Below are 24,125 nucleotides of genomic sequence, written 5' to 3' on the forward strand. Positions count from 1 at the left end.
ACCACGCGGCTGGTTGTTGCTCCCAGAACTGCGGTAGCTTCAAGGTAACGGCGTTCGTTTCCATGTTGATTATCTTCTGCGGAAACCGTTCGCAAAAGTCGGGGTCACCAATGTAGGAATGTCTAGTTCCTATCCAAAGACTGAGGTCCACTCAGGCGCTTAAACAAAACGAAGTTTAATGGAAACTAACAGGTTTAAACAAGTAACTGCAGGAGAACGTCGAGTGTAGGTCTATTCAGTTCAGAGGCTCCACGAGGACTGCTGGCTGGTCCCGTGGTTGACATCATCACGTTCTTCCCGCCAGTGGTGGAATCACGTGATGTACGGCGTGACGTCATCGCGTTTACCCGCGCTGTTAAAGCAATCACGCTCTATACAAGTAAACAGTATAAATAAAGATACAGACTCAGGCTGCAGCTAACGTGTTGTTAAAGGGAATTATATACAAACGGTCTGAGTCCTTTAGTGGCTCCGCCACACACCGGCCATAACCGGTCCGCGAGAGCCTGCGGGGTTTCCCCGGTGAGCTGGACCGCCTTCTCCACATGGGAGAAAGGACTTCCTTCACTCATCCCCATGGCCTCCAGAACTGCATCTCTGAGTTCCTCATACCCGCTCTGCCCCCTCTTACACTCGTCAGAGAGGGAATGGAGGAGACTACTCTCCAGGGAGAATAGCAGCATCTTGGCCTGCTCAGTGCCATCGCAGTCATTGATGCTGGCTGCCTGCTCTATGTCCCTGAAGTGGATCGAGGGGTCTCCCTTTTCGGACAGCTTCGGGATATGGTTGACCATAGCCCTAAGCTGTTGGGTGCTATATGGTAATACGAACTGGTTTTGGAGGGGTCCCTCATCGTCGCCATTGATGGGTGAGCTGAACCTCCGATGCCGTGCTGGGCACATCGGTCCCGGCTCCGACTTCTCTGGCGGGGGTTGCTCCATCTCCGCTTCCACCTCTGGCTCCACCCCCCCTTGCTGCCAAACCTCGCTGAAACTTGGCGCTATGGGTGGTGGTCGTGAGATCTCCTGTCCCTCAACCGGGTCGTCCCTGGGCACTACCTCGTTCCCCATAAAATCCGCCTGACCTGCCTTTGGGCTTATGAGGCATACCATGCCTTTTGCCTTCCGGAGGGCCCGGCTCAGATTTTCTATCCGCTCTTTACAGGGGCCGTGTTCTGCCTCCTCAAACCCCTGTTCGCTCGCTAGCTTGTAAGCTGCCTTTACCTCCTGTACTTTCTCTTCCTGTTCCCTAATCTGCCTTGCCAAGTGGGCGTTCTTCTCCCGCAACCTTAACTCATTCCCCTTGGCCTCGGTGACTTGGCACCGTAGGTATTCCAACTGGGCCTTGTGTTCTCCCATTAAATGCACTCTCTCCTGATTCAAGGCCTGCAATGCTACCAATAACTTTTCCCCTGCTAGAGGCTTATCCTGGATCTCCAGGGCTGACTCCCTTAACTCGGCTGTCTGTGCTGCAACGAGCCTGTCCAAAAGCTGGACCTGCTTTTTGAAACACATCAGCCAAACTGCCTTCTCTAAGGACTTCTTGTGTTCCTTTCCCTCTGTCCACTTAGCTGCTGCATCTACCGGACGCCCAGCCCTTAACAGAGTGGTGATCCACTTCTTAGTGATAGTCACCTTGCTAAACACATAATCAGAAATCCTTTCCTCCATCATGGTTTGCTCATCCGAACCATTGTCTACTGTATCGCAACCCTGTTGCCAGTGTCCTGCTGCAGTCGCCATTTTCTGTAGGGGGTGGCGTGTGGCACGTGCGCCCAGTCACTTATGCCCCTGACTGCCTGTGAGCGGTTCGAATCGCTCCCACACCCCTGGGTTCTAGACACTGGACTTAGGTACAGGTGGCGATACAGAAAATCAAGTAGACAAGTGGTTTGGTGTAAGAAAGCCAAGATTTTATTAAAACAGAAATGAAAACACAGTCTTATGAGAAATGACTGATAAAAGATTACAGGCATGAACAATAATTATACTTATACAGGGAATGGGGAACACACGGCACATCGAGGGAAAAACAACTACTTTAACAATCCCCTTATCCTTATCCCACCCCTATACCTAACTAGATTAAGCTATGAGGGGCCAGGAATTCATGCTCACCAATCCAAGGCAAAGCCTGTTGTTTTAGCAATTGCGAGTTTTGAGGTCTGGTCTCCTGTCCTTTGGGATACTCCATCGCCATGTGGTCTCAGGGCGCGGTGCTGGAGCTGCTGCTGCGACACACCTTTCCTCTCCTCAGCTACCGTCGTCGTCTCGTCGCGATGGGTTCTCTTCTTCTTCTCCCTCGGGCGGTCATCGGCGGTAACGTTGCGATTATGGGGCGGTTGGCGAGTTTATTGCTGGTTTGATTTTACTACCCAAGCGCCAAACGCCAGCATATTTGTTATGGCATGGACACTTGCGTTTAACGCCAGCTTAATCGCAGTGTTTAACTAGCCAACTTATTCTCACTGTCCATACATTTTCTTCCTCCAAGCGCCAGCTTATAACTAGACGCTCGGGTTTTATTAGTGCGTCTTCTGCTGCCCTTCTCTGCTCTTGTCGGGTCTTTACCTTTTTCTTCATCTCGCCTTGTCTCATCTTGTTTCGTCTGCTCCTTTTGGTGGCCCGGGTGTTCTGTATAACTTTCAATTCGGGTCTCGTTCCCCTCTTCTGCGTTTGGTATGGATGTCCTTGGCTGTTAAATCCAATGTGGGGAGTGAGAAGAGAACCCGCCACGAGGCCAGGGCACGAGTATGGGCGGCAGCAGCCCAAGACCAGACAAGAGGTCAAAGTCAAGAGAAGAGAGCGATTGCTACTAAGGGCCTACATTTATACTCTTTCTGGTGGCCCTTATCTGCGCGCCAAATCAGGTCAGTCCATTGTTTCACTTTTGGCGGGCTGTTTTAAATGATTATACCAATCTAAACTAACTGGCTTTAGATGGCCGTTTATCGCACCTGATGGCCCGATGTCTGGGCTGTATTGTCATTAATGCATTTTAATCGGCCTGTGCAGTCTTGATGGCTTCCATTAGCTGTTTCCGATTATTTATGCGGACAAACTAATGGCCTTGCACTTAGGCCTGACTGGGTTGATCTGTTTTGATCTGACATAATGCATATTCAATGTTTGCCTAGCTGTCTGGCCCTTCAAACACAAAAGTCCTTTTCACAGAAATGCATTTTAAGTTTCGATTTCCCAAAGCAGCTTGTTCTGTGCTGCAGAGTCCAAGCTTGTAAAATCTTACAAGCTTTTGGTCACGAGGTGCGGATGCCATCTTTGGGGTACCCTTTTTAAATTGTCCATCCAGGGTCCCTTTTATTAATAACCTTGGGGGAATGTGGGAATTTTGAGAACCTTACAGGTTTGGAAGGTGCTGTCGAAGTATGATGCCCTTTCATCTGTATATGTTATATATTATGTTGAACAATTAAGAAAGCAGATTTTCCATTAATCTAATGCCAGGAAATGTTGAAATTATGAAAGTTGAATGCTGCTAAATATGTAACACTCACCTCCAATAAGAAGCATCATTTTATTTATTAGAAATGTGTAGACAAATGGAATTTCTGAAAGTACTATCTCTATCATTACTGTTTGAGGAATGGTGATTGATTAATAGATATCCAGTATTCTTAACTCCCTCTCTTGAAAACATTATCTCCTTGTTGGGCTGTCTGGTTTCTTGCCCAAGTGGTTATTATTTATGTATGAACCATGACAAGTATTGGCAGCCTGTTTAATCATCAGAGGACATCACAACAGAACCCAATCCTGTCCTCATCACAAGGGTCACTAGGCAGCAATCAGAAGCAGAAACCTGGGTCAGTTTTACCCTCCTAGCCTGAGGGCAATTATGGCTCCTCTCCCATCATTCTTGTTGAGATCAGCTAACCCTGTGCTCCAGATCAAGCTTTGGGCCTTCCATGTCTGTATGACTCAGTTGCTCACTGGATAAATTTGCTGATTCAACAAGGGAGCCAAAGAAATGATACTGATGAAAACCTCCTGCCACTGGAAACAGTTTCTCCTTATTTACTCCATCAAAACCCTTCATATTACTGACAGAGATTTGTTTAAGTGATGTTTATATGAAAATAGTGCATGCAATCTATTTTATCAAATCTTTTAATCAGGTATGCAAACCTGACAGGACAAAATGTTTAGCATTTATCATATTCCTGTCTAGCATCAAACCAAACAGACTTCTTATAAACAAATTTCCAAACATACAAATTTGTTACACAGTACAGGATACAAGGTTTCATACTGCTGAGAACAATTCATTATCTACAAACAGAATTAATTAATGATGTTAATTAGAATAATACTGTGAATCCCTTTGAAGTGTAAACCATAATCTCACAGTGGCCACTGCAGTAATTGAAGATCCAGAACAAACATTTTTCTTAATTAATCCCTAACATACAGTAATGTTGTTTCATATAAATATTGATACTATATAATTCCTCTCTTCCATTTATTTTATATTGTTTTCTTTATTTATAACTGACCTTCCCTTTATTCTCAACACAGAGAATGCACCACCACAATATTACATTCTCAATTATAGCATAGCATTGTCCCTTCCTTGCTCTTAGCCCCTTCCCTCTCCAACCGTCCATCACCCCACTTCTCTCTCCCTGTCCTGTCTCCACTTCTCACCCCCTCTCCTTTCCCCACCCTCTTCTCCTCTCCACCCATCATCTCCTCTCTCCTCAGCCCATCCCCAGTTTGTCTCCCCATCTTCTCCCTCTCTGCTCTCCCCTGCTCTCCTCTCCCCTTCCCTTCCTCTCTCCATTCCCCTCATCTCTCCCTTTCCTTCCTCCCCTTCACATCTTCCTCTTTTCTCTTCCCTTGCCTTGGTTCAATTATTGCTCAACCCTCTAACCCTGCTTGACCTGAAAAGTGCTCTGGCCTTCAGAGGAGACCTCCTCCCATGGAGGGGAAAATTTTGACTGTGCAATAGTGTAAAACGGGTGATAGTGAATCGGCAGCCCGTTTTACATCTCTCCCAATTTTTACTTCCATTTTATTTTCAGCAGAATAAAAGTGCAATATAAAGCCTTCATGTGTGGTTTATATAACCAACGATAGTAACATTTAGGATATTATGGCACAATTGCGGGATGTGAGAAAATTATTTCCAAAATTCCTACAGCTTGATACAACATCCTTGGAAAATTTCTCATTTGAAAGAAGAAAGAACTTGTATTTATAAGTGTCTTTCATGTCGTCATGATGTGCCAATGTCTTTCAGAGCTAATAAATTATTTTGAAGTGTAGTCTGTGTTGTAATGTAGGCAAATGTGGCAGGCAATTTGCACACAGCAGAGCCCCACTAAGACAAATGACCAATTACTCTGATTTTGGTGATGTTGGTTGAGGAAGGAATATTTGCCAGGACACTGGGAAAGCTTCCTAACCTTCAAATAGTGCAATGGGATCTTTTGTACCCACTTGAACAGGCAGATTGAGTCTTCGTTTCATATTTCTTAGTGTTGACTTTAACTTGTCTGCAGCAAATTTCCAGTACTGGTGTGGAGATCAGACTTTAAAGTATTGACCCCCTACCCCACAAATTATCAGGGATTTTGTGATAAAAAATTTCTTGAAGAGAATGTTGCTTGGATAGGATAGCAAAAGTCTGAACCCTTGGAAACAAAGGGAATCATTTTCCAGGTTTGTTTTGGCAGGGAGTAGCTTTGCCCACTGATCACACATATTGGAAAATAGTAGGTGTGCTGCCCAGATTTTCCAGCCATTAAAATGAAAGGAAGGAAGATTGTGAGCAGCACATGAATGATTTCCTGATGTTTGGTGCTGCCAGGCGAGACTTCCTGTAGCAGTACAAAGTCAGAATTTCGGCCGTGAATTTAGTATTGTGTTTATATTGCATTCCATGCAAGTAAAAGATCAAACAGTACAAATAAACCAGCTGTACACGTCAAAATACCAAACATTACATAAATGTTTATATTACTTCTTGTTGACATGTATACTTAAGATGACACTTTGAAGGTCTATAACTTGACATTGTTATTCAACAGAGCTGCATTCTTCAGGAGCCTTGTAGGCTTTATTGTGCAGGAAGGTAAAATACAGACAGATGCTGTGGTAGAGCAGCTCATCCATTTGTCAAGTGTTTAACATTCTTTACATTGCCAGTCAGGAAATGTACCAAATTCCTCCCCAGTGAAAAATAAGCAGTCAACATTGATCATCCATATTATACATTATTCCTACATTACAACAGTGATTACACATCAAAAGTACTTAATTGGCTGGAAAGTGCTTTGGAATGTCCTGAGATTATGAAAGGCTCGATATAAATGTAAGTCTTTCTTTCTATTTTTCTTTATATGGGGCAAGTTCTTTGTTCCCTGGAGAATTATAATTGCAATAATTTCTCTTCCAAAATACTGCTTCACAGTTAAAACTGGACATATACCTGTCACAGTAAAAACAGTATAAAATAATATAAACTGAGTTATGAGTTCCCTTGCTAATGAGGTTATCTGTTATGTTTCTCCTGTTTACAATAAACAGACATTTTTCTCCAACTCAAAATCTTGTGAGACAAAACTCCCGATACAGAGCCTCACCTGATGGGAGCACGCAGAATGATCAATTCATGGCACTCCCAATTTTCTCTTTGATAAGTGTTGCTCTGAAGGGATAATTACAGTCCTAGCCCTTTCGGACTACCCCAGATCAGGCGTACTCCCCAGACGTTCACATTCAACCAAAGTTAGAGACAGACGAACTCCACAAGATGCTTAAATGGGTCTAAAGGTTCAGGCTATCTCTCCCTAAAGGAAAGGAATGACCTGAAGACATTACCATCCTCCGGATAGCATTTTTAATAATTTTAATTAGACTGTAACCTTCCAGATATTATGAGGGTCCGGAATACCCCCCAGAACTCTGCAACTCTTCACCAGAGAATATACAGAGATTTGAGTTTGTGAGGTAGATACAGAAATTACTCTGTGAGACAATACAGCTGGTGTATCCATCATGACATTACACTTCGAAAACAATTAGCTTTCATTTCTTATTTCTTAGAGATCCTTATTCTCAAACCTTAACTTAGTTACATTTCTACTTTTCTTACTTATTTCTAAATACAGAATATCCACCAAAATCAATCACTTTGACTTCCCAAGACTCATAGTTAAAAACTTGCAGAGATGCCTCTGAAGAGTTGAGAAATGCTTTGCCCGTTCAGCGAGTTCTGCCTTTCTGTTGAAAAGGTCTATTTTTTATACTCTTTTGGCAGTGGTTTCTTCTTTGATGTACTCTGCTGATGTCAGCTAATTGTCTTTATTGATTCTCTCTTTTGAATGCTTTCTATTCTTACTGTCAATTCAACTATTGCATGCATAATTATTTCTCTACCTTTAGGTGTTCCAAAAACCATCATAAAAACAATGACAGCAATGGTTTCTGATTGATATCATTCTTACAAAATGCTTTCATTCAATTCTTAATATTGGCTTTACTGGTTTTTAGCAGACGTTGTGACTCCGTGCTGCTCCAAGTTTAATACAAACACAATGCAATTGCTTGGTGTATCTATTGAAGTCATATCTTCAAAGTCTTGTTGGTATGGTTTTTACTATGTATGTATTAAAGACACTTTGGCCAGAGTGGTTCATGCATTTCTAGCTATCTCAATTGGTTGCATATTTAATCTTATGTTTCCTGTCATCCAAGTTTAACATAAAAACTATTTGACCAGCAGGTGTTTCTTTACTTGATGTCATCGTTTCAAAGGCACATGGTTCTTTTAATGTTTGTGTTTCTGTTTTACGTGTTAGCGCTTAACACTTTAAACTGGGCATTTTCATTGTGCTGGTTGCAAACCATAGACTTTTCAGAAGCGCCAATGGTTTGCTTCAATCTTTCATTGTTTTAGTATATTTAACTAATTCCCATTTCAAAGCTTGTTTACAACTTTGTCATCAACTGATCTTTATCTCAGAAGCCTGTATTCTGTTTACAGCCTATGTCTCTGAGGTTTTAGATTTTTAAACCCAGTATATCATGTATTAATAATATTAGAAATCTGTTCATGGTATCGTGTATTTCTCTGAATCATGGCTATTCCTTCACAGCTCAGGAATGTCATGAATTGGCATGCTGACCTCCTCCAATGTCTCTATTCCATGTTCCTGTCTGCACCAAGAGACTCACCTACAAAATGTACTATTGTTAACTTTAACATGACTCGGAGATTCTTGTTTAACTTCTTACTGTAAACCTAAGTCTACATGCACCTATTAAGTATACATATGTGTTCTTTTAGTATCAAACAAGCACCTGCACCAATTTTCGCAAATGCATTCTCGAAAGTTGGATGTCGCTGGCAAGGCTGGCATCTATTGTCCATCCCTAGTTGCCCTGATAAGGTGCTGATACAACCGAGTGGCTTGCTTGGCCACTTATGAGGGCAGTTAAACACCAACCCGCATTGGTGGGACACTAGAGTCAGACTGCGTAAGGACAACAGGTTTCCTTCCCTAATGAACCAGTTGGGTTTTTACGACAGTCCAACTGCTTCATTGTCACTTTTTGATGACACCAACTTTTTATTTCCAGATTTATTTGAACTGAATTTTAATTCTCAAACTGCCATGGTGGGATTGACCTCACGTTCTCTTGATTACTAATTTATCTCTCTGGATTAGAAGTCCATTACACTAACATGCCCTCTATTAAGTGTACAGTGTTAGTCATTCTGCACTACATGGCATATACTTAGGCTATACAGCTACAATGTTTATCATTTTGGCATGATAGTTGCCATCCCTCAATTCAAAGACTGGAGCATCACTTCTTGAACTGAGCAATGCTTTTGTATGTGCCTTTGTGGAAAGTTTTAGAAAGACCCGAGAAAAATATTTAGTTAACTTCAGGGTGACTGCATATAAACTAACAACCTCCCAATATAAAAACAAAATAATTGGCCAATCTTCAGAGGTCCAGGCCAAGCAAGTCATAGAGTCATAGTCATAGAGTTATACAGCACAGAAAGAGGCCCTTCGGCCCATCGTGTCCACGCCAGCCATCAAGCCTTGTCTCTTCTAATCCCATTTTCCAGCACTTGGTCAGTAGCCTTGTATGCTATGGCATTTCAAGTGCTCATCTAAATGCTTCTTGACTATTGTGAGGGTTTCTGCCTCTACCACCCTTTCAGGCAGTGAGTTCCAGATTCCAACCACCCTCTGGGTGAAAAAGTTTTTCCTCAAATCCCCTCTAAACCTCATGCCCCTTACCTTGAAACTATGCCCCCTGGTTTTGACCCCTCTACTAAGGGGAAAAGTTCCTTTCTATCTACCCTATCTATGCCCCTCATAATTTTGTACACCTCAATCAGGTCCCCCCTCAGCCTCGCTGCTCTAAGGAAAACAACCCCACTCTAAGGAAAACAACCCCATTTCTACCCAGCTAAAGGCTGGTAGGTCTAAATTCACTTACCACAGCAGCCTTCAGTCCTACATGGGGTCTGGACTGAGCTGGAGAAGTGGTAACACCTGGCATATTGAGTCCCCACCTCCAGCTCCACCATAGGGTCATCCATTGATGTTATTTACCTTATAAAGGGCAGGTAGAAGTTCTACCACTTTTACTAGGCTGCCTGGAAAACCCCAGAAACAGCAAGTCCTGGCGCAACCAGATCCGTAGCGTTTTCCAGGTAGTTCTGCTAGAGTTACGACATGAGACTAGTGAAATCCCTGAGGAAATTTGGGACCATATTTTTATTTGGTTTTCTTTTTTCTCCTCTCCCTCTAAAGTTTACACCATGGCCCACTCTGTCCACGAGAAGCTCCTACAGTTTTGACAATGCATGTGGTGATATTTTGTAATTTCCCATTTGTAAACCTGCCTTTATACAGGTCTGACTTAGAGTTAAATACTCTGTTGTCAAATAGACCCTAATTAACACAATTGTGCAATTGTTTTCCATGACTGGCCTTTAATAGGGCCTTAACAAGCACCAAACAGTTCTTTAATTACCTGTTTGCTGACAGACAGAAATAACTTGCATTTATACAGTGCTTTATCACATCCTCAGGACATTCAAAAGCGCTTTACAAGTGATGGATTAGTTTTTGAAGTACAGTCACTTTTGCAGACAAAGGCAGCAGCCAGCGTGTGGCAAGTGCGACAAACAGCAAATAAATGAATGACCAGATAATCTATTTTTTGGAATGTTGGTCAAGAAACTGGGAGAACTCTCTGCCCTTCTTTGAATAGTGAGGTGGGATCTATTACTTCCACCTGAGCAGGCAGATAGAGCCTCGGGTTAACATCTCATCTAAAACACAGGACCTCCAACAATGCAGTACCCTCAGTACTGCTCTGAAGTGTCCGCCTAGATTAGGTGCTCAAATCCACATTGAGATTTCAGCCCATAATATTCGAATTCAGATGTGAATGTTATCAACTGAGCCAAACTGACACTGATCTCTGTTAATCCATTTTTGAAAGGGGTGGAGATTACGAGAGAACTGCAAACGCAGATAAATAGCTCTGCTGTGCTTTTTGCCACAATTGCACCACTTTCTGAACTGTCTACATTATCCTTACTGTTAGCAACAAGAAGGATTTTGCTCCCCGGTCTTTTAATTTATCCACGATTATAATTGAGGTTATCATTTAATTTTCAGAGCAAGATGAAAAATTATCCCAATATGTATACATAGAAACATAGAAACATAGAAGATAGGAGCAGGAGTAGGCCATTCAGCCCCTCGAGCCTGCTTCTCCATTCAATGAGATCATGGCTCATCATCCAAATTCAGTACCCGGTCCCTGCTTTCTCCCCATACCCCTTGATCCATTTAGCCTTAAGAAATATATCCAACTCCTTCTTGAATATATTTAATGTATTGGCCACTACTGCCTTCTGTGGCAGAGAATTCCACAGGTTCACCACTCTCTGGGTGAAGAAATTCCTCCTCATTTCTGTCCTAAATGGCCTACCCCTTATCCTTAGACTGTGACCCCTGGTTCTGGACTCCCCGACCATCGGGAACATCCTTCCTGCATCTAGTCTGCCCAGTCCTGTCAGAATTTTATGAGTTTCAATGAGATCCCCTCTCATTCTTCTAAACTCCAGCGAGTACAAGTCCAATCGACCCAATCTCTCCTCATACGTCATTCCTGCCATCCCAGGTATCAGCCTGGTGAATCTTCGCTGAACTCCTTCCATGGCTAGAACATCCTTCCTCAGATAAGGCAACCAAAACTGCACACAATACTCAAGATGTGGTCTCACCAAGGCCCTGTACAACTGCAGCAAGACATCCTTGTTCCTGTACTCAAACCCTCTCGCTACGAAGGCCAACATACCATTTGCCTTCTTAACCGCCTGCTGCACCTGCATGCTTACCTTCAGTGACTGGTGCACATGGACACCCAGGTCTCGTTGCACTTCCCCTTCTCCCAATCTATTGCCATTCAGATAAATAATCTGTCTTCCTGTTTTTGCCACCAAAGTGGATAACCTCACATTTATCCACATTATATTGCATCTGCCATGCTTCTGCCCAATCACCCAACCTGTCCAAATCAGCCTGTTGTTTCTCGGCATTCTCCTCACGGCACACACGCCCACCAAGCTTTGTGACATCTGCAAATTTGGAGATATTACATCTAGTTCCCTTGTCTAGATCATTAATATATATTGTGAATAGCTGGGGTCCAAGGACCGATCCCTGCGGTACCCCACTAGTCACTGCCTGCCACTCGGAAAAAGACCCGTTTATTCCAACTCTTTGCTTTCTGCCTGCCAACCAGTTCTCTATCCAAGTCAATACCTTGCCCCCAATCCCATGTGCCTTAACTTTACACGCTAATCTCTTATGCAGGACCTTATCGAAAGCCTTCTGAAAGTCCAAATACACCACATCCACTGGTTCTCCCTTATCTATTTTACCAGTTACATCCTCAAAAAATTCCAGTAGATTAGTCAAGCATGATTTACCTTTTGTAAATCCATGTTGACTTTGTCCGATCCTGTCACTGTTTTCCAAGTGCTCTGCTATTACATCTTTCATAATGGACTCTAGCATTTTCCCCACTAGCGATGTCAGGCATACCGGTCTGTAATTCCCTGTTTTCTCTCTGCCACCTTTTTTGAATAGTGGGGTAACATTAGCTACCCTCCAATCCATGGGTACTGTTCCAGATTCCATTGAACGTTGGAAGATGATCAGCAATGCATCTACTATTTCTAGGGCCACTTCCTTAAGTATCCTATGATGTAGATTATCAGGCCCTGGGAATTTATCAGCCTTCAATCCCATCAATTTCCCTAATACCATTTCCCTGCAAATACTGATTTCTTTCAGCTCCTCACTTTCATCAGACCCTATGTTCCCCGACATCTCTGGGAGGTTATTTGTGTCCTCCTTTGTGAAGACAGAACCAAAATATGTATTTAATTGGTCTGCCATTCCTTTGTTCTCCATTATTAATTCCCCTGATTCTGACTGCAAGGGACCTATGCTTGACTTCACCAATCTTTTTCTCTTCACATATCTATAAAAGCTTTTACAGTCAATGTTTATGTTCCCTGAAAGCTTACTCTCATATTCTATTTTCCCTTTCTTAATTAATCCCTTTGTCCTCCTTTGTTGAATCATAAACTGCTCCCAATCCTCAGGTTTACTGCTTTTTCTGGCCAATTTATATGTCCTCTCCTTGGATCTTATGCTATCCCTAATTTCCCTTGTTAGCCACGGTTGAGTCACCTTTTTTGTTTTATTTTTATGCCAAACTGGGATGAACAAATTCTGTAGTTCATCCATGTGGTCTTTGAATGTTTGCCATTGCCTATCCACCATTAACCCTTTGAGTGACATTCCCCAATCAATCCTACCCAACTCGCACCTCAGACCATCGTAGTTTCCTTTATTTAAATTCAGGACCCTCGTCTCTGATTCAACTACTTCATTCTCCATCTTAATGAAGAATTTGATCATATTATGATCGCTCCGACCCAAGGGGCCTCGTACAACAAGATTGCTAATTAATTCTTTCTCGTTACATAATACCCAGTCTAAGATGGCCTGATCTCTGGTTGGTTCCTTGACATGTTGGTCCAGGAAACCATCCCGTAAACACTCCAGGAATTCCTCCTCCACAGTATTGTTACTAATTTGGTTAGCCCAATCTATATGTAGATTAAAGTCACCCATGACTGCTGTGCCCTTATTGCACGCTTCTCTAATTTCCCTTTTAATGCCATCCCCAACCTCCGCATTACTGTTTGGAGGTCTATGTACCACTCCCACTAACATTTTCTGCCCCTTAGTATTTCTCAGTTCTACCCATACAGATTCCACATCATCAGAGCTAATATCCTTCCTTACAATTGTGTTAATTCCTTCTTTAACCAGCAATGCTACCCCACCTCCCTTTCCTTTTTGCCTATCTTTCCTGAATATTGAATACCCCTGGATGTTGAGTTCCCAGCCTTGGCCACCCTGGAGCCATGTTTCCGTAATCCCAATCAAATCATATTTGTTTACCTCTATTTGCACAGCTAATTCATCCAGCTTATTACGAATACTCCTCGCATTAAGACACAAAGCCTTCAGGCTTGTTTTTTTAATGCTCTTAGACCTATTAGAATTATTATTTACTGTGGCCATGTTTGATTTAAACCGCTGATTTCTCTGACTGCCACTTTTGTTTTTCTCCTTCCTATCTTTTGCTTTTATCCTTGTTTCCCTTTCCTCTGTCCCCCTGCTCAGGTTCCCAACCCCCTGCCATTTTAGTTTAAACCCTCCCCCAGAGCACTAGCAAACACTCCCCCTAGGACATCGGTCCCGGCCCTGCCCAGGTGCAAACCGTCCGGTTTGAACTGGTCCCACCTCCCCCAGAACCAGTTCCAATGTCCCAGGAATTTGAATCCCTCCCCCTCGCACCATTTCTCTAGCCATGTATTCATCTGAAATTTCCTTCTATTTCTACTCTGACTAGCACGTGGCACTGGTAGCAATCCTGAGATTACTACCTTTGAGGTCCTATTTTTTTAATTTACCTCCTAACTCCCTATATTCAGCTTTTAGGACCTCATCCCGTTTTTTTACCTATATCGTTGGTACCTATATGCACCACGACAACTGGCTGCTAACCCTCCCTTTCCAAGATGTTCTGTAGCCGCTCTGAGACATCCTTGACCCTTGCACCAGGGAGGCAACACACCATCCTGGAGTCTCGTTTGCAGCCGCAGAAACACCTATCTATTCCCCTTACAATAGAATCCCCTATTACTATAGCTCTACCCCTCTTTTTCCTCCCGTCCTGTGCAGCAGATCCACCACTGGTGCCAGGAAGTTGGCTGCTGCTGCCTTCCTCTGATAAGCCATCCCCCCCAACTGTACTCAAAGTGGTGTATCTGTTTGAGAGGGGGATGCCCACAGGGGACCCCTGCACTACCTGCCTGTGCCTAGTACTCTGTCTGTTGGTCATGCATTCCCTTTCTGCCTGTCCAACCTTTGCTTGTGGTGTGACCAACTGATCAAACGTGATATCCATGACGTCCTCAGCCTCACGAATGGTCCAGTATGTATCTAATCACAGCTCCAGCACCACAATGCGGTCTGCCAGTAGCTGCAGCTGGACACACTTGCTGCACATATAGTTGTCAGGGACACAGGAAGTGTCCCTGAGTTCCCACATAGCGCAGGAGGAGCATACCACGGCACCGGGCTGTCCTGCCATGACTTACTCTTTAATTAATTGCTATTAAATTAAATCAAATCAATCCCACCAATTACACTACAGTTAAATGGTATATTTAAGGGCCCTGGTTTACAAACAGTCCCCGCTACACCACAGAGACTTTAGAAAGTATAAACCACAGAGTTAAAGTTTATAAAGAGAGAAATACTCACCAACCAATCACTTACCTGCTTTCTGGTGACGTCACACTTCGATTACTTTTTACTTCTCTCCCTCTCTCTGAGACTGGTAAACTCTGAGGCCTACCTGGTCTCCGCCGCTCTTTAAAGCCTCGCCGCTCCGAGATTCCCGCCGCCACTCTTGCCACTCTGAGGCCTACCTGGTCTTTGCCGCTCTTTAAAGCCTTGCCGCTCCGAGATTCCCGCCGCCGCTCTCGCCGCTCTGAGGCCTACCTGGTCTCTGCCGCTCTTTAAAACCTCGCCGCTCCAAGATTCCCGCCGCCGCTCTCAATGCTCTGAGGCCTACCTGGTCTCTGCCGCTCTTTAAAGCCTCACCGCTCCGAGATTCCCGCCGCCGCTCTCGCCGCTCAGACGACTGATGCATTCAAACATGCAGCTCTTATTAGTCTGTAAAAATATCTAACATTTTGCAGAGTACAGTCATTAGTTCTGCTGAGTTGTCTGATACAGAATTGCAGATATTCATCTTTGTTTGGGATAATTACAACTGGAACTACCCAAGGGGAAACAGATGGCTCAAATACTACATCCTGGGACCTCAGCAACTTAATCACAAATAGATTTTCTTTTCTGAACTACAGATATATCTGCTGATTATTGAGTTAGTGGCCTTCTCTGCCGCCACAGAATGCAGTCTGCAGCTGTGATGAGAGATGCCATACTAAGTGAAATCTGGCAAGTTACCACGACCCACATATAACAGCAGCAGAGCAGATGAAGGCCGACTAGGATATGACCCACATCCAATTATCACAGAAGGGGACACATTGTCCACGTTACTGAAAAATGCATAGATATTGTGGATCAGGGCAGATTCCAAGCACCAACATTTCACATTTTTGAGGTCATATGGAGAGACTTGCAACAATCTAAATTTGATTCTTCTCATTCAAACTGCATACGTTGTTACAGGATATTATCATTTTTTTAGATTGGTGAATTTACTTTAGCAAGATATTATGAGGAATTCTTTCAGGTAATGAGCTTTGTACTAAGCTATTTCTGTTTGCTTATGTGTCATCTTTACTTTCCCAGTTCTCCTAGTTTAGTAATAAAAAGCAAAAAAACTGCAAATGCTGGAAAGCTGAAACAAAAACAGGAAAAGCTGGAAACATGTAGGGCCCAATATTTACTGGGACGGGAGGGAGGTGAGGAGTTACGGTCCGGAAACCCGGAAGGGTGGCTTTCCCAGAACGCCATGGCGTGCGTGATTTTTTTATAATAGGTTCCCCGCCCGGAAGCCAGCCTGATTGACAGGCTTAACTGCCTGTTGGGCAGGGAACATTCCAGAAAAGGCCGCAGCACAGGAGCAGGTAGGTTTAGTGGTTTTTGGTGTTAGTGATCGCTGTGGGGTGGGGCGGTGAGGTGGGTAGAGCATGGTTGGAAGGGTCGGGGCTGACCACAGTGGGTGGAAGATCACAAAGGGGTTTGGAGTTTGGGGCAAAAGATGGGGGGGTCGGGGGGAGAGTCGGAGATCAGGTGTGTCGGGAGAGATCATAGGGGAGTCGGAGGTGGGGGGTCGGCTATGAGGGGACCGCTGATGGGGGTGTTGGGGAGTGAGTCAGAGCTCACAGGGGAGATCGAGGGTCGGTGATGGCGGGGGGGGTTGATAATCACAGGGGGGGAGTCAGTGATGAGGGGGTGTGAGAGGAGATCGTGGAGGTGGGTGGATGTGGGCCTGGATGAAACACTCCTGCTCCTCCTGGCCCACAAGCTGTGCTGTGAAGGCACTTACCTGATTGATCCAGCCCTTCCCACCTCCTTTTACCTGGCCAACATGGGTTACAAATAGAAATTCTGTTAAAATGAAGAAACGCAACCTCCTTAACAGGTTTCAATATAACTGCCTCCTGAGCATTGATTGGTCACTTCTCCCTTGGTCCCTCCTCCGTTAAAAACCAAAGTGGGCGGGTTCAAGGCAGGTTGGGTTCCTGTTTCAGATTTTTAACATTTTAACTTCCTACCTGAACCAAACACCCAGGTTTTTGGGAGTTAAAATTACCCCGACAAGGTCAGTCAACAAAACAGCCTGTCGACATTTTGGGCTCACGCCCTTCATCAAGACAGAAAGAGATAAATAAAAATTTTAATCAAATTAGAAAAGAGAGGAGAAGAGGGAGAAAATAAACAAAGACAGACAGGGAGTATCATTGGCATGATTACTGGATTATGTAACTGATTATGTCAGTCACAAAATGGAAAGGAGCATTAGCAAAGTTAAAGATATTATTGATCACAAAGTATGTGTGAATAGCTAAAGAAGTAAGAGGCCTAAGGGATAGACAAGAAATGGGAGAGATGGAAACCATAGAAAACCTGAAATAAAAACAGAAAATGCTGGAAACACTCAGCAGGTTAGGCAGCATTTGTGGAGAGAAAACGGGTTGCTTAGGGTCGGGTCAGAGGTTAAAATTCAAAAATTTGAAACAGGTACCCAACGCACCTCAAACCCCATGCCCTACTTCCAGTTTTACATTAGAGCTGTGCTGGAGCAAATTAGAGTCTGCAAGGTCAGAAGGCGGGTTGGTCATTTACTATTTTATTGAGGCTACGCGCCTTCATTTTAATCGTGATTCTATTTTTAACCACAGGCCTCGGGAAACCCGTCAGGTGAAAGGAGACGAGGAAGGCTGAATCCATGAAGTAAGGGCCTTTACAGCACTGCTTGTAGGCCAGGAGGAGCAAGAGGGTTTCCTCTGGGCCTAACAAGCTACCCAGTAAATCCAACCCCCATTCCCATGATCTGTCTGCTCCACTACCCCACCATCGGAGCCCCCTGACCACCATCTGCTCTCCCCGACTACCATCGGACCCCACAAACACCGTTGGACCCTTGCCGACCACCATCGGACCCCCACCGACCACCATCGGACACCCACCGACCACCATCATCTACAGCAAGTGGTCTGCCTAGAACTGATTAAACTTACCCCCACTGTGAGAGGTACATTAGAGCTGTGCTGGAGCAAATTAGGGTCTGCAAGGTCAGCCTATGACCATCTGGCCAAGAAACCTGTGCTGTAACTATTCGGCTATCAAATCAGTTTGGTAATTAGATTGGGACAAATGTCCTACTGGACAGCAGTGGCCTATCTTTTGATTTACTTTGTTATTTTCTTTCTTTACCAGTTATGTAAACATGAAGGGATGCCATAGAATATGATAAAGATTTTGCCAAATTCATATAAGGGTGAGTAAAAGTACTGAACTGATCAATAACACAAAAAAGGGAGTTTTATGAGTGTGAGAGTTAACAGCTTGACATATTCATACTCACAGAATCATACCTTTCAGCCAATGTCCCAGACTCCTCCATCACCATCCCTGGGTATGTCCTGTCCCACTGGCAGGGCAGACCCATCAGAGCTGGTGACACAGGGGTATACAGTCGGGAGGGAGTGGCCCTGGGAGTCCTCAACATTGACTCCAGACCCCATGAAGTCTCATGACTTCAGGTCAAGCATGGGCAAGGAAACCTCCTGCTGATTACCACCTACCGCCCTCCCTCAGCTGATGAATCAGTACTCCTCCATGTTGAAAACCACTTGAAAGAAGCACTGATGGTAGCAAGGGCACAGAATGTACTCTGGGTGGGGACTTCAATATCCCTCACCAAGAGTGGCTCGGTAGCACCACTACTGACCGAGCTGGCCGAGTCCTGAAGGACATAGCTACCAGTCTGGGCCTGTGACAGGGGGGTGAGAGAACCAACACGATGGAAAAACCTACTTGCCCTCGTCCTCACCAATCTACCTGTCACAGATGCATCTGTCCATGACAGTATTGGTAGCAGTGATCACCGCACAGTCCTTGTGGAGACGAAGTCCCGTCTTCACACTGAGGACACCCTCCATTGTGTTGTGTGGCACTTCAACTGTGCTAAATGGGATAGATTCAGAACAGATCTAACAGCTCAAAACTGGGCATCAATGAGGCGCTGTGGGCCATCAGCAGCAGTGTTATTCCACCACAATCTGTAACCTCATGGCCTGGCACATCCCTCACTCTACCATTACCATCAAGCCAGGGTATGAACCCTGGTTCAATAAGGAGTGTAGAAGAGCATGCCAGGCGTACCTAAAAATGAGGTGCCAACCTGGGAAAGCTGCAACACAGGACTACATGCATGCTAGACAACAGAAACAGCATGCTATAGACAGAGCTAATGATCCCACAAACAATGGATCAGAACAAACTCTGCAGTCCTGTCACATCCAGTCGTGAATGGTGGTGGACAATTAAACAACTAATGGGAGGAAGAGGCTCCATGAATATCCCCATCCTCAATGATGGCGGAGACCAGCACACAAGTGCAAAAGACAAGGGTGAAGCATTTGCAACCATCATCAGCCAAAAATGCCGAGTGGATGATCCATATCAGCCTCCTCCTGAGGTCCCACCATCACAGAAGCCAGTCTTTAGCCAATTTAATTCATTCAACGTGATATCAATAAAAGGTTGAGCGCACTGCATACAGCAATGTTTATGGGCCCTGACAACATCCCGGCTGTCATGCTGAAGACTTGTGCTCCAGAACTAGCTGCGCCTCTAGCCAAGCTATTTCAGTACAGCAACATCACTGGCATCTAACCAACAATTTGGAAAACTGTCCAGGTATGTCCTGTCCACAAAAAAAAAGACTAATCCAATCCAGCCATTTACCCCCCCATCAGTCTACTCTCAATCAACAGCAAAGTGATGGAAGGTGTCGTCAACAGTGCTATCAAGCAGCACTTACTCACTGATAACCTGCTCACCAATGGTCAGTTTGGGTTCCACCAGGACCACTCTGCTCCAAACCTCATTACAGCCTTGCTCCAAACATAGACAAAAGAGCTGAATTCCAGAGGTGAGAGTGACAGCCCTTGACATCAAGGCAGCATTTGACTAAGTGTGGCATCAAGGAGTCCTAGTAATATTGAAGTCAATGGGAATCAGGGGGAAAACTCTCCACTGGCTCGAGTCATACCAACCACAAAGGAAAATGGTTGTGGTAGTTGGAGGCCAATCATCTCAGCCCCATGACATCGCTGCAGAAGTTCCTCAGGGCTGTGTCCTAGGCCCAACCATCTTCAGCTGCATCATCAATGACCTTCCCTCCAACATAAGGTCAGAAATGGGGATGTTCGCTGATGACTGCAGTGTTCAGTGCCATTCACAACTCCTCAGATAATGAAGCAGTCCATGCCCGCATGCAACATGACCTGGACGACGTTCAGGCTTGGGCTGATAAGTGGCAAATAACATTCACATCACAGAAGTGCCCAGGCAATGACCATCTCCAACAAGAGAGAGTCTAACCACCACCGATTGACATTCAACAGCATTACCATCGCTGAATCCCGCACCATCAGCATCCTGGGGGTCACCATTGACCAGAAACTTAACTGGACCAGCCACATAAATAATGTGGCCACAAGAGCAGGTCAGAGGCTGGGTATTCTGCGGCGAGTGTCTCACCTCCTGACTCCCCCCAGCCTTTCCACCATCTACAAGGCACAGGTCAGGAGTGTGATGGAATACTCTCCACTTGCCTGGATGAGTGCAGCTCTGACAACACTCAAGAAGCTCAACACCATCCAGGACAAAGCAGCCCGCTTGATTGGCACTCCATCCTCTACCTTAAACATTAACTCCTTCCACCACCGGCATACCGTAGCTGCAGTGTGTACCATCTTCAAGATGCACTGCAGCAACTCGCCAAGGCTTCTTTGACAGCATCTCCCAAACCTGTGACCTCTACCACCTAGAAGGACACGGGCAATAGGCGCATGGGAACACCACCACCTCCAAGTTCCCCTCCAAGTCACACACCATCCTGACTTGGAAATATATCGCTGTTCCTTCATCGTCGGTGGGTCAAAATCCTGGAACTCCCTCCCTAACAGCACTGTGGGAGTACCTTCACCACACGCACTGCAGCGGTTCAAGAAGAAGGCAGCTCACCACCACCTTCTCAAGGGCAATTAGGGATGGGCAATAAATGCTATCCTTGCAAGCGATGCCCACATCCCAGGAACGAATATTAAAAAAAAGCATTGCCTGAAGCCCGGGTTTGAGAAGACATGCTCACATATCCAGGGCTCAATAGCCATTGTGATTGATTTGAAGTAAACAGTTGTACTGAAAATTAACATCTTTGATGGTTGGGATTGGTCTGTGTCCATCTTCTGGTCAGGCAGGATGGTAGTAATGAGCTTGCATATCTTATGATGACTTGTACTTGTCTTGATGAGCTGTCCACCTAGTAAGTTCTCATAACCACACTTGTTAGATATCTGATGATAAAGCACTCTCCTTGAGGAGGGAGAGGAGAGCAGGGAACTTTTGGGTTTGCAGCAGTTCCAAGATAGAGGCCGTGAAATCCAACACCCTTTCCGCCAGCTGATATGGCCGTTTCCTGATGAAAAAATGGTGGCCGACTCGCTTCTGCCTGCTTCCGGCAGGTCCCGCAGCTGCCGCCATTTTGGGTAGGTCGTTGCCTGCGCTCGCTGGTGAAATCACAATGAGGCAGATCATGAAGTCAATCAGTGTGCAACGCTGGTTTGACGCACGATCTGCCATCTTCAATGTCACTACTCCATTCAACGCTCTCTCCAAATCACTAACAGCTGAACACGTGTTCAACAGCAGGAAGAACCCCCCAGTAGGAAATTGAGCCTACTTTTTAAACTTTGTGTGGAAGTAGGAAAGTGTATCTGCTGGTTCTCAAGCAAGTTACCTTAAAATATTTTTAATATGTCATTCATTGTATAAATTATCGACCCCATGCAATGTTAGCTAACATGAAAATATGCCAATATTATGTTGCTGAGCGCACATTACCATGGCCCAGAAATTCCAGAACGGGGCTTGCAACGCGTGCAAGCCCCATATTTGCACTTACCCCGCGCTCGTGCCGATCAGCTTCTGGGACGCCTGAACTTGCAGAAATAGAAAGCACATTTCCGGGCAGCGTATGACGTCACGCCGCCCAGGAGTGCAGCCAGCGCGAAGCCAGGAGCGTGCAGTGTAAGTGAGACACGCCCCTTGAGGTCTCAGTTTCACTGGACACGCCCCCAATGTTTCTGTCAAGCTGCTAAGGATTTTTACATGCAAAGCAGCAGTTTAAATAGGTTTTTGGAAGTTTTTTGAAGATTTTGGTAACTTTTATAAACTTTTTAAAATGTTTACATTATTTTGAGTAATCTGAAGTAGTTTTAAAGAGAATTAAAGCAATTTAAAGACTTTTAAAAGCCCTAAAAGAATTTTTTTAATTCCATTTATTTATTTAGCAATGTCGTCGTCATACGTGTCTTCACACTGTTCCCTTTGGGGAACTGTATGAAGTGGTGGAAGGATTTATGGCCATGATTAACGCTCATTCCGTGACCGTAACCATCTTTGAACCAGCCATTAGGGCGGTTAGTCCTATGGCGGGAGGGTTTTACGGGCTCCCACAAGCTATACAAGGAGGGGGGGCCACCCACACCCACGGACGCAAATATCCCACTGGATGTCAACCCAGAATTTAGAGCCGGAGCTCCGACTCCACTTGCCGGGACTGTCTGGAGCGGGGTTCGAAACCCTACCCTGATCTGGCCCAGCGGCGGGGATCCTACCGCTATGACAAAGGCCCAATCCAATTAGCAACGTGAAATGGCAGCATAGGGCTCCAGTCACGGGGAGGGAAAAGGCGCAGGAAACGTATGGGTGTCACCTTTTGTGCGGAGTGGGCCTTTTGCGTAGCAGTAAGCATCCCCGCCGCTGGGCCAGAAGGAGTAGGGTTTTGAACCCCACTCCAGACAGTCCCGGCAAGTGGAGTCGGAGCTCCAACTTTAAATTCTGGGTGGACATCCAGCGGGATGCTTGCGTCCGTGGGTGTTGCTCTCCCTCCCCCCCCTCTCCTCCCCCTTCCTCTCCCCCCCTTCCCTCCTCCCCCTTCCTCTCCCCCCCCTTCCCTCCCCCCCTCTCTCTCCCCTCCCCCTTCCTCTCCCCCCCTCCCTCCCCCCCTCTCCCCCTCTCCCTCCCCTCCCCCTCTCCCCTCTCCCCCCCCCATGTTGTGGGAGCCCGTAAAACCCGCCCGCCATAGGACTAACCACCCTAATGGCTGGTTCAAAGATGGTTACGGTCATGGAATGAGCATTAATCACGGCCATAAATCCTTCCACCACTTCATACAGTTCCCCAAAGGGAACAGTGTGAGGATACGTACGATGATGACCTCTTGCGCAATGCACCTCCTTGGACCCTCAGTCGCAGATGCGAGGGGGCAAGTTGTGCAATTGTTACATTTTTTATTTTATTGACATGTAAAATGTTGGCCCAGTAATTCCCTTCCAAATGCGCTAGTACGGTCGGGGTACTTACGCATCTGGCCGGATGAAATGCCGGTTTTCAGCATGCACAGTGCATGTGGGGAAAACCGGCATTTCCTGTCCTCTGAACGAAGGGGTTCAGAGGCAGAACGCGTGCGACTGCACAGGCAGCGCGTGCGCAGTATAATTCGCCGCTTTCATTAATGCTTTCAGTGAGGTCCAGTCATTACAACTTACACATGAAAAAAGCATGGGTACAGTTGCTCCAGAGGCTGCGGAGGAAGATATTTCTTATCGTGGAGCTTCTGAAAGTATGTATGTCTGTATATATTCCTTTGCGTGTTATGTATATATTCCTTTACTTATGTGTATGAATGTATTATTTAATTATGACTTTCAGAGAAAGTAACTTATTGGAAAATCATAATTAAAAATATACATTCATACACATTAGTAAAGGAATATAAAACATACATACATATACGTAAAGGAATATATGTGGACATACATACATAACTCATTCTCACATTCCATTCACACAGCCACAATTGCTCCTTCTACCTACCGTTCTGAAAACCCGTTTAAAAAAAAAATTAAAGTTTAAAACTTAGTTAAAATTTCTTAAAATAACTTCCCTCCCTTTCCCAAACCTAAATATTGCATTTCATAAGCTCCTCCATAAAATATATCTCCTTCCCCAGCCAATGAACAACTTTACACTTGCTTTTTTCAAGTGCAAGTTCTAGGGACTTACCCTCACTCAATCCATCAGTGAAATCTACAAAGTTCGCTGCGCAAGCGCTGCCTGTGCAGTCGCACGCGCTGTGAATAGACCTCGGGTCTGGAAATGCCGGCGTTCCCCGCATGCGCTGTTCCTGCTGAACGCC

This window comes from Somniosus microcephalus, chromosome 1, assembly GCF_052327205.1.
Source record: "Somniosus microcephalus isolate GS21.2 chromosome 1, FLI_Smic_1.0, whole genome shotgun sequence".
NCBI classification, from domain to species: domain Eukaryota; kingdom Metazoa; phylum Chordata; class Chondrichthyes; order Squaliformes; family Somniosidae; genus Somniosus; species Somniosus microcephalus.